General features: G+C 44.2%; 1 long non-coding RNA gene across 1 annotated transcript; it reads left to right on the top strand.

The window, feature by feature from the left end:
* The first annotated feature begins 2,832 nt into the window (after positions 1-2,832).
* LOC309655543 lies at positions 2,833-11,975 on the top strand. The gene is made up of 2 exons (XR_014260887.1): positions 2,833-9,289; positions 9,605-11,975. It is a non-coding gene; the product is annotated as an uncharacterized lncRNA (long non-coding RNA).
* The last annotated feature ends 310 nt before the right edge of the window (positions 11,976-12,285 follow it).

Here is a 12,285-nt window from a genome sequence, read left to right as displayed (position 1 = left end):
AGTGGATGATAGATTAAAGGTGCTTCACTCCCCACTTGGGCTCTAACCCTTTACCTGAAGGCAGGGATGGGGAGGAAGGTGTCATCGATGCTGCAAGCACCACGCGCTCCAACACCTGAGCCACCGGCCCAGCTCTGCCACGGACTTGCTGTGTGACCTTGGGGAAGTCACTCAGACCCTCTGAGCTTCCGTTTCCTTACCGCGTGACCTGAGTTTTTTGGAGGGAGACCTGAGACCCCGCCTGACACAGCGTCGTGCGGATGGCTGGCGCCCCGTCACTCCGAGGCCTCTCTGCCAGCCTCCTCTGCACCTTCCACCCCTGCCCCACGCCGGGCGCAGACACGGGGGATGCTGGGTGCGTGGAACAGACCACCTTGAGCTTGGGGCATGGCCGCTGTGCGCCGGCCTCTCCCCCGCAGAGGGAGGAGGACGCAAGCCGAGCCCTCGGAGGGGCCGTGGGCGACGACTGGCGCAGGGGCTCTCAGTCCCCAGGATGCGGGGGCGGAGGCCCCTTCCTGCAGTCCTGGCCGGGTCGGTGGGGCTGTGGTTTGTCTCCTGCCTGCTGTCATCTTCCATTTACCATCATCTTCACGGTGCTGACGTTTTCCTGAGGCCGGTCCAGGAGGAAGGGAGCTGGTGGCTGCTCGGGACACGCAAGGGGGGAGACGGGGTGTGGGTGGTGGGCCTGGGCTTTACCAAGGCTGCCCCCTCCCTGGACTTGCGGGGAAGAGGTGGTACGGACCCCTCCCGCATGGCGGGTCATGCCATCGGTCCCCCCCCACCGAGGCCTCAACAGCCGTAGGTTTCCAGCTTCCCCGCCTCACGTGTGCACAGCAGAGTGGGCCCCTGGGTAGCTCTCCAGCCTGAAACACGGCAGCTGTCCCGTTCCCTCCGACATCTCCCGTCCCTGGGACTCTGAGTGCCGGTGTTTGCAGCAAAAGGAGTCTCAGCTGGGGACTCAGTGGCCTTTCCTAGCCACCTGGCACATTGTAACCTAGAACAAAACAATAGCCATTAGCGTACGTTAATATTCATGCACGCAGCTTCCACTTAACCAGTGGTTTCCCAGCACCCCACGCTCTGGACAGAGAGCCAGTGGTGCCCAGTCTCTCCCTAGCCAAGTGCAAGGCCAGGAGACAAAAGAGTGAGACCCCAAGAGGCCTGGGGCAGTTAACGGGACGGGGTGCCCACTCTCAGGGCCGGGGAGAAAGAGCCTTGGGTCATTCCCTCAGAGCAGTGGGATGAACCCACGGCCCCAGGATGCCGTCCAGGGCCAGGGAAGACAGCGGATTACAAACAGCATAAGTGCGTCTCTATCCTTTATCGCCAGGAATGCACCTGCCGCTTGTCTGGCAGCTTTTAATACCACCTCTCCCATTTTCAGCTGGTAAAAAGTCAGCTTCGGCTTGGGAACCCATCTGCCTGAGGTCCTGTAACCAGCAGGTGCAAGGGTTGCTACTCCAAGTCGGGGTCCCTGTGGGAAGGCGGAGGAGGTGGAATTAGAGCAGCAGGGCAGGCACAGCCCCCGATGGCAAACCCTCCGGAAAGGCAGGTGCTGGCTGGCACTGTTCCAACTGACATCCTCGTACCCCGGGGTGGTCCGGGCTGCCAGGCAGCGGGGAAAAATCCAACTTGGGACCCAGGGAGGTGGATTTTGAGTGGGTGCCGGGAAGGCGCAGAGAGGGAAAGCCACTGAAGGCAGATAAAAGGCCAGAACATGGCTCAGCGGGCAGAGGGAGGGGTTGGGGGGTCCCGGGGGTCCTGCCCTCTGACCCGTGACTAAGGCAGGACATTGTACCCCGGGCTGCACAAAGAAGAAAAGTTTGTGCTTTTCTCGGGGCGGTGTCTCCCCGCAGCCCAGGGCGGTTCGGCGGAATTACTGACAATGAGCCTGCTGGTTGCTAATGGGCTTGGGGAAAATGGGATGCAATTTAGCCGCTATTTTTCAGGCCCAGAGCTATTGAATAAATGAAGTGCGCTGGGTCTGAGTCACCGGCTGACACACCGCCCAGCTCCTGGCGTCAGGGCCGGCGGGGGCGGGGGGCCTGGAGAAGGTCTGTGAGGGTGGCGGGCGGGTAGCTGGAGGGCTGCTCTCCACTTGCCCGGCCAGGATGGGGAGGGGGAGGGGGAGGGGGGAAGAAGTGGCCTGGGACGGGGGAGGGACGCAGAGCAGAGCTTGTTAAGCCAGGGGACAACGGGGCAGGATGAGGGCGGGCGAGAGAGGGGGTACTGAGAGGGAAGAGGGCGGTAGGCAGTGAGGGGCTTGCAAGAGATCTTGACCTTGCCCCAGGCGGGGGCAGCCTCCGGGGGACCATTTGCCATCGTCACTCACAATTAGGGGCCTCCAGGCTTGGGGACTCGTGGAAACGTGGGCAGCAAGCAGACTACCACCGCTTGGGGGAGGGGGGATTTTCGGCAACGCCCGCTTAGGACCCCCTCCCGCGCGCCCCGCCCCCACCCGCCGCGGTGGGGAGGGGGCGGCGTGGGGGCGGCGCTGGGGTTTGTCCGCAAGCCGCGTGTCTGCCAGACGGCAGCCCGTGAGCTGGGGGCTGCAGTGGGGGCAGGGCTGCAGCCGGCAGGCCCTGCTCAGCGCTGGGAAAGCTAAAGCCCGCCTGGGGCCCTCTGGTGCGGTGAAGGGTGGAAGCTTGCCAAACAGCCCCACGGGGGGTCAGCTCCAGGCCTGGGGGGGCCGGTGCGCGGCTGGGTGGGGGTCCAGAGCTCCCACACCTGTAGGAAGCACCCCCCACCCGCGTGGAGGCAGAAGACCTGGGAAATCCCTGGCTCCTCTGAGAATCTGCTGTGTGACCCTGGGCGGGCGCAGGCCTCTCTGAGCCTTCAGTTTCCAGGTGGTAAAATGAAAAATGCAAACAGTGGGAAGCCCTCCTGAGTAGGTAGCCGGTGTCCATGTAAACACGCAGTCTGCCCCGCCAGCCCCCGTGATGGCCAAAGCCCACGGGGCCAGGTTTGGACCCTAGCTCTGAGTTGCTGGATTCTTCTCACACTTTCTAGAACACAGTCAGGGCACACATGAGGGGGCAGGTGCTCCCCACAGAGAGCCCCCTCCCAGCCCCAGTGAGGCTGTCACAGGGGCGCCTCCTCTTCCTCTCCCCGATACCCCCTCTGCCTCACTCATGTCACCCCAGAGCCTCCTTCCAGGGTCCCATCACCACCAGCCCCCTCCAGGAAGCCTGCAGGAGGACATAGCCAGCTGTGAGCCCGGACCAACAGAGGGGAGAAGAGGGGTTACAAGATTCGGACCTCCCGGTCCTGGGGGCTGAACTGTGGAAGGACAGTGGCAGCTTGGCACCGAGCACCCCGGGATGGGTGGCTGTCCCCAAGAGCCACCAGCCCACCCACTTGCCCTCAGGTCCCAGATATCTCTGGGGGACTCCCTCCTCCCCTGCCAGCACCACCAAACTCTGGAGGTCCCCGGGGAAGGTGCTTCAGAAACGCAGGATATAACGTGGCCAAGGTGCCTGTGCTCTGGGCTCCCTGGTGGGCGGGGCCCCTGCTCAGGATGCTCAGCCCTATCTGTTCCTGAGAGCAGGTGAGAGCGCCACTAGGCAGCCGGCCCAAGGCTCTTCCTGTAGGAGGGACGGCCAGGGTCAGCCAAGGGTGTCCCTGTTGGTGGTGGAGAGCCTGGCACTCTCGCCCTCACGTCACTGAATGCTCCCCTTTGCTCTCTAATGGAGGAGCCCAGAGCCACACAACTGGCGTGTCAGTGCCCTCAGCCAGAGGCCAGCAGGATCCCACCCGTAGGTGAACAAGTCGGGGGGGGTATTACATATTGCAGCGAGGAAGCCTGGGGGCGTCTCTGTGTGCTCCGATGTGGGTTAGATTAGGAGGCTTGGGTCGGGGTGGGGTCTAAGCAATCTCTAGATGGATTGGATCCTGTCGAAAAGCAGGAGTTTCTATGACTGGGCGTCTCAATAAACCGTTTCTGCAGACTAGAATGAAGGTGAAGCTGCAATTGGGAAAGAAGCAGCTGTTCCTCATTTTAAGCCAAGAGAGGGGCTGCTTGGTATTCCGTGGAAGGCGCGGCAACCTTGTTTCTCTCTGTGCTGAGACGAAGTTATGAAGTGGCCTTGCTTTGTCTCATCCCATCACCGTCTCTGAGGAGCCTTGTCTGAGGGTGTTGTCTGTGAGACGGTTTATATCCAGGAGGAGAGTAACCGTGCCCAGCTGGGAGTGCCAGGCCAGCTGCGGGGGGACGGGGCCAGCTCCTTTCTCTTCTTCCCTAGCGAAGAGCAAGGTAAAGCTCAACCAGGTAGTGAAAACTGTTAGAGCACACCTACCTGCAGAGCATGATTCCAAGCATTTATTTTTAGGTTAGGGTTTCTTTCTTTTTTCCCCAGCTTTGTTGAGGTGTAACTGACAAAACTGTGTACACTTAAAGTGTACAATGTGATGATTTGATATACCTATGCATTATGAAATAATTACCATAATCAAGTTAATTAATACATCCATCACCTGACAGAGTTACCTTTTTCGTGTGTAATGAGAATGTTGAAAATCTGCTCTCTTAGCATCTTTCAGGCACACAAAACCTTATCGTTAACGAAAGTCACCACGCTGTACATTAGATCCCCAGAATTGTTCATCTTGTAACTGGAAATTTGTACCTTTAACCAGCATCTTCACTTCCAAGGTCCAGGCAACTACCCTTCTACTCTCAGTTTTCTATGGGCTTAACCTTTCTTTTTAAGATTCCACATATAAGTGATATCAAGTGAGAGTAATTGTCTTTCTTTGTTCAACTCATTTCACATAACATAATGTCTGCCAGGCTCATCCATGGCAGGATTTCCTTCTTTTTTATGGCTGAATAATATTCCATTGTGCACACAAACCACAGTTTCTTTACCCATTCCTCCACCGATGGACACCTAGGTTGTTTCCATATCTTGGCTCTTGTGAATGATGCTGCAATGAACGTGGGATGCAGATACCTTTTCAGTTATGCTTTTATTTTCTTTGGATAAATGCCCACAAGTGGAACTGCTGGATCATGTGGTCATCCCACTTTTAATTTCTGAGGAACACCCATGTGGTTTTCCATAGTGGCCGCACCAATTTACATTCCCACCAACAGTGCACATGGGTTCCCTTTTTTTCACATTCTTGCCGACACTTGTTATTTCTTATCTTTTTGATCATAGCCATTCTAACAGGTGAAACATGTTATCTCATGGTGGTTTTGATTTGCATTTCCCTGATGATTAGTGATGTTGAACATCTATCTTTTCATGTGCCTGTTGGCCATCTGTTTGTCTTCTTTGGAAAAATGTCTATTCAGGTCCTCTGCCCATTTTTTGATCAGGTTATTGGCTATTGAGTTGTATGAGCTCCTTGTATATTTTGATACTACCGCCTTATCAGATATATGGTTTGCAAAGCTTTTCTCTCATTCAGTAGGTGGCCTTTTCATTTTGTTGATGGTTTCCTTTGCTGTGCAGAGGCTTTTTAGTTTGAGATAGTCCTGCCTGTTTATTTTTGCTCTTATTGCCTGTGCTTTTGGTGGCATAGCCAAGACATCACTGTTAAGACCAATGTCAAGGGACTTTGCCCCAGTGCTTTCTTTTAGGACTTCTGGTTTTAAGTCTTAACATTCAAGTCTTTGATCTATTTTGAATTAATTTTTGTGAGTGGTGTAAAATAAGAGTTAAACCTCCTTCTTTCATATGTGGATATCCAATTTTCCCAGCACCATTTATTGAAGACTCTATCCTTTCCCCATTGTGTGTTTTTGGTGTCCTTGGCAAAGATTAGTTGACTGTATATGCATGGGTTTATTTCTGGGCTCTCTATTCTGTTCCGTTGATCAATGCATCTGTTTGTTTGTTTTGTCTTTGTTGTCTTCATTAAAAAAAATTTTTTATACAATTTGTAAAAGTCACAATCCATTTACAGTTATTACAAAATACTGGCTATAGTCCTTGTGTTGTGCAATATATCCTCGTAGCCTATCTTACCTCCAACAGTTTGTACCTCCCACTACCCCCTCCCCACTGGTAAACATTAGTTTGTTCTCTATATCTGTGAGTCTGCTTCTTTTTTTGTTATATTCACTAGTTTGTTGTATTTTTTAGATTCCACATATAAGTGATATCATACATTATTTGTCTTTCTTTGTCTGACTTATTTCAGTTAGCATAATGCCCTCAAAGTCTATCCATGTTGCTGCAAATGGCAAAATTTTGTTCTTTTTTATGGCTGAGTAGTTTTCTATTGTGTGTTTGTGTGTGTGTGGTATCTATCTATCTATCTATCTACCACATCTTCTTTATCCATTCATCTGTTGATGGACACAGGTTGTTTCCGTATCTTGGCAATTGTAAATAATGCTGTTATGAACATTGAGGTGCATGTATCTTTTTGAATTAGTGAGGTTTTTTTTCAGATGTATACCCAGGAGTGGGATTGCTGGGTTATATGGTAATTTTATTTTCAGTTTTTTGAGAAACCTCCATACTGTTTTCCACAGTGGCTGCACCAATTTACATTCCCACCAACAGTGTATGAGTGTTCCCGTTTCTCCACATCTGTGCCAACATTTGTTATTTGTGTTCTTTTTGATGACAGTGTATCTGAAAGCAGCAGAATACACATTCTTTTCAAGTGCACGTTGAACATTGTCCAGGACAGATCACATGCTAGGCCACAAAACAAGCCTTGTTAAATTTAAGAAAATTAAAATCATATCAATCATCTTTTCTGACCCCAACATTATGAGACTAGAAATCAACTATAAGAAAAAAAAACTGCAAAAATTAGCACAGCCATGTGGGTACTAAACAATATGCTGCTAAACAACAAATGGATCACTGAAGAACTCAAAGAGGAAATCAAAAAACACCTAGGGATAAATGAAAATGATAACACTATGATCCAAAACCTATGGGATGCAGCAAAAGTGGTTCTAAAAGGGAAGTTTATAGCATACAAGCTTACCTCAAGAAACAAGAAAAATCTCAAATAAACAACCTAACCTAACACCTAAAAGAACTAGAGAAAGAAAAATAAACAGCACCTAAAGTTAGTAGAAGGAAAGAAATCATAAAGATAAGAGCAGAAGTAAATTAAATAAAGACTAAAGAAGTAGAAAAGATCAATGAAACTATAAGCTGGTTCTTTGAAAAGATAAACAAAATTGCTAAACCTGTAGCCAGACTCATCAAGAAAAAAGGGAGAGGGCCCAAATCAATAAAATCAGAAATGAAAAAGAAGTTACAGCCAACACTACAGAAATACAGAGGATCATAAGAGACTACTACAAACAACTCTATGCCAATAAACTGGACAACCTAGAAGAAATGGAGCCAGGAAGAAATAGAAAATCGAACAGACCAATTACTAGTAAGGAAATTGAATCAGTAATTTAAAAACTCCCAACAAACAAAAGTCCAGGACCAGAGAGTTTCACAGGTGAGTTCTACCAAGTATTTAGAGAAGAGTTAACATCTATCCTTCTCAAACTATTCCAAAAAATTGCAGAGGAAGGAATACTTTCAAACTCATTCTATGGGACCAGCATCATACTAATACCAAAACCAGACAAAGATATCACAAAAAAGAAAACTACAGGCCGGCACACTGATGAAAATAGGTGCAAAATTCTCAACAAAATCCTAGCAAACCAATTCCAACAATACATTAAAAGGATCATACACCATGATCAAGTGAGATTTATCTCAGGGATGCAAGGATTTTTCAACATCCACAAATCATTTAATGTGATACATTAACAAATTGAAGAATAAAAATCACATGATCATCTCGATAGACACAGAAAAAGTTTTTGAAAAAATTCGACATCCATTTATGATAAAAACTCACCAGAAAGCAGACATAGAGGGAACATACTGTAACATAATAAAGGCCATATATGACAAACCCACAGCTAACATCATACTCAATGGTGAAAAGCTGAAAGCATTTCCTCTAAGATCAGGAACAAGAAAAGGATACCTACTTTTGCCACTTTTATTCAACATAGTATTGGACATCCTAGCCACAGCAATCAGAGAAGGAAAAGAAATAAAAGGAATTTAAATTGGAAAGGAGGATGTAAAAAGTCACTGTTTGCAGATGACTTGATAGTATACACAGAAAATCCTAAAGACACCACTGGAAAACTACTAGAGCTCATCAATGAATTTGGTAAAGTTGCAGGATACAAGATTAATACACAGAAAATGGCTGCATTTCTGTATGCTAACAACGAAGTATCAGAGAAATTAAGGAAACAATCCCATTTATCATCATATTAAAAAGAATAAAATAACTAGGAATAAATCTACCTAAGGAGGTAAAATACCTGTGCTCTGAAAACTATAAGACATTGATGAAAGAAATTGAAGATAACACAAACAGATGGAAATAATTTTCCATGTTGTTGGATTGTAAGAATCAATGCTGTCAAAATTACTATACTACCCAAGGCAATCTACAGATTCAATGCAATCCCTATCAAAATACCAGTGGCATTTTTCACAGAACTAGAACAAATAATTTTAAAATTTGTATGGAAACACAAAAGACCCCAAATAGCCAAAACAATCTTGAGAAAGAAGAACAGAGTTATAGGAGTCCTGTTCCCTGACTTCAGACTCTACAACAAAGCTACAGCAATCAAAACACTATGGTAACTGGCACAAAAACAGACACATAGATCAATGGAATAGAATAGAGAGCCCAGAAATAAATCCATGCACTTATGGTCAGTTAATCCACAACAAAGGAGGCAAGAAAATACAATGGAGAAAAGACAGTCTCTTTTTCATTGTGCCTAGTTTTATGCCAGTACCATACTGTTTTGATTCCTATATCTTTGTACTATAGTTTGAAATCAGGAAGTGTGATGCCTCCAGCTTTGTCTTGGCTATTTAGTGGTTCCATACAAATATGAGGACTGTTTGTTCTATTTCTGTGAAAAATTTCATTGATATTTTGATATGGATTGCATTGAGTCTATAGATGGCTTGAGGTAATATGGACATTTAACAATATTAATTCTTCCAATTCAACACCATGGGATATCTTTCCATTTATTTGTGTCTTCTTCAATTTCTTTCAATTGTCTTATAGTTTTCAATATACAGATATTTCACCTCCTCAGTTAAGTTTATTCCTGAGTATTTTATTCTTTTTGATGCAATTGTAAATGGGATTAGTGTCTTAATTTCTCTTTCTGATAATTTGTTATTAGTGTATAGAAATGCAACAGATTTTTGTATATTGATTTTGTATTCTGAACCTTTACTGAATTCATTTATTAGTTCCAACAGTTTTTTTTTGTTTTGTTTTTTTAATTAATTAATTAATTAATTTGTGGCTGTGTTGGGTCTTCGTTTCTGTGTGAGGGCTTTCTTCTAGTTGTGGCAAGCAGGGCCACTCTTCATTGCGGTGCTCAGGACTCTCACTATCGCGGCTTCTCTTGTTGCGGAGCACAGGCTTCAGATGCGCAGGCTCAGTAGTTGTGGCTCACGGGCCCAGTTGCTCTGCGGCATGTGGGATCTTCCCAGACCAGGGCTCGAACCCGTGCCCTCTGCATTGGCAGGCAGATTCTCAACCACTGTGCCACCACGGAAGCCCCCAACAGTTTTTTTAAATGGAGTCTTTAGGGTTTTCCTTATATAATATCATACCATCTATAAATAGATGACATGTATAGACTCCATATGAGTCTCTTATGTTCCTTTGTATTTTTCTGGTATCAATTGTGATGTCTCCTCTTTCATTTCTGATTTACTTATTTGAGTCTCCTCTCTTTTTTTCTTGGTCTAGCTAAAGGTTTGCTAATTTTATTATCTTTAAAAAACCAGTGCTTCACTTTGTTGATTTTTCTATTGTTTTTCTTCTATTTCATTTATTTCCGCTCTGATCTATATTATTTCCTTCCTTCAGCTAACTTTGGACTTAGTTTCTCCACTTTTTCTAGTTACTTGAGGTATAAAATTAGGTTGTTTATTTGACATGCATCTTTTTTCTCAATGTAGATGTTTATTTCTATAAACCTCCCCTCTTAGAACTGCTTTTGTTGCATCTTATAAGTTTTGGTATGTTGTGTTTCCATTTTCATTTTTCTCAAGATTTTAAAATTTTACCTTTTTATTCCTTCTTTGACTCATTGATTGTTCAGGAGTGTGTTGTTTAATTTACACATATTTGTGAATTTTACAATTTTCTTCCTGTTATTGATTTCTAGTTACATACCATTGTGGTCAGAAAAAATACTTGATATAATTTCAATCTTCTTAACTTTGTTAAGAGTTGTTTAGTGGCCTAACATATGATCTATCCTGGAGAAGTTCTGTGTGTGCTTTGAGAAGAATGTTGTATGGAATTTTCTTATATGTTTGTTAGATCCATTTTCTCTAAAGTGTAGCTCAAGTCTAATATTTCCTTATTGATTTTCCATTTGGATGATTTATCCATTGTTGAAAGTGGAATATTGAAGTTCTCTACTACTTTTGCATTGCTGTTTTTGCCTTCAGGTGTGTTAATATTTGCTTCATATTTAGGTACTATAATGTTAGGTGCACATATATTTATAACTGTTATATGCTTTTGATGAATTCACCCCTTTATTATTATATAGTGACCTTCTTTGCCTCTTGTTACAGTTTTTGACTTAAGATCTATTTTGTCTGATGTAAGCATAGCTACCCCTGCTCTCTTTTGGTTTCCCTTTGCATGGAATAGCTTTTACCATCCCTTCACTTTCAACCTATCTGTGTCCTTAAAGCTGAGGTGAGTATCCTGTAGGTAGCATATAATTGAGTCTTGTTTTTTTGCCTATACAGCCGTTCTATGTTTTTTGAGAGTCAAATTTAATCTACTTACATTTAAAGTAATTACTAATAAGTAAGACCTAACTATTGTTATCTTGTTGTTTTATGACTATTTTGTAGTTCCTTTCTTCCTTTATTCCTCTCTTTTTTTTCTTTCCTCTCTCTTCTTTTGTGATTTGATGATATTCCATAGCATATTCTTTGATTCCTTTCACTTTATTTTTTGTGCATCTACCATAGGTTTTTTCCTTTGTGATTACCATAAGGCTTACATAATACATCTTATAGTTACAACAGTCTATTTTAAGCTGGTAACAACTTAACTCTGATTACATACAAAAGGTCTAAATTTTGATTCATCCCCCACATTTTGTGTTTTGGATGTCATGATTTAAAATTTTTGTACTGTATATCCATTAACAAATTATTGTAAATATAGTCATTTTTAATACCTTCATCTTTTAACCCTTATACTAGAGTTAAGTGATTTATATACCAGCATAATATTATTAGAGTGTTCTGAATTTGACAACATACTTACCTGAACCAGTGAGTTTTATAATTGCATATGTTTTCATGTTACTAATTGGTGTCCTTTCATTTCAGCTTGAAGACCTCCCTTTAGTATTTCTTACAAGGCAGGTTTAGTGGAGATGAACTCCCTCAGCTTTTGTCTGGGGAAGTCTTTATCTCTCCTTCATTTCTGAAGGTAAACTTTGATGGGTAAAGTATTCTTGGTTGGCAGGTGTTTTTTGTTTTTTTCCAGCACTTTGAATACCTCATTTCATTCTTTCCTGGCCTGCAAGGTTTCTGCTGAGAAATCCATTGATAGCTTTATGGAGGTTCCCTTGTATGAGATGAGTTTTGTTTCTCTGACCCCTTAAAAATTCTTTCTTTGAAATTATAGAGGACAAAAATAGATGGAAAGATATCCCATAATGTTGGATTAGAATAATTAATATTGTTAAATTCCAATGGCATTTTTCACAGAAATAGAAAAAACTACCCTAATATTTATACGGACCCATAAAAAATCCTAAATAGCCAAAGCAATCTTGAGAAAGAAGGACAAAGCTGGAGGCATCGCATGTCCTGATTTCAAACTATATTACAAAGCTATAGTAATCAAAACAGTATGGTACTGGCATAAAATGAGGCACATTGACCAATGGAACAGAATAGAGGCTCAGAAATAAACTCATGCCTACACAGTCAACTAATCTTTGATAAGGACACAAAAAACACACAATGGGGAAAGGATAGACTCTTCAATAAATGGTGTTGGGAAAACTGGATATCCACATGCAAAAGAGTGAAATTGGACTTTTACATCATTCACAAAAATTAATTCAAAATGGAGCAAAGATTTAAATGTAGAACCTGAAACCAAAGTCTGAGATGAAAGCACTGGGAAAAAGCTCCTTGACGTTGGTCTTGACAGTGATTTCTTGGATATGACACCAAAAGCACAGGGAATAAAAACAAAAAT

This window comes from Balaenoptera physalus (genome assembly GCF_965194825.1).
Source record: "Balaenoptera physalus genome assembly, chromosome: 2".
NCBI classification, from domain to species: Eukaryota; Metazoa; Chordata; class Mammalia; order Artiodactyla; family Balaenopteridae; genus Balaenoptera; species Balaenoptera physalus.
Note: the sequence above shows the minus strand (reverse complement) of the source record. Positions and strands in the feature narration are given on the sequence as shown.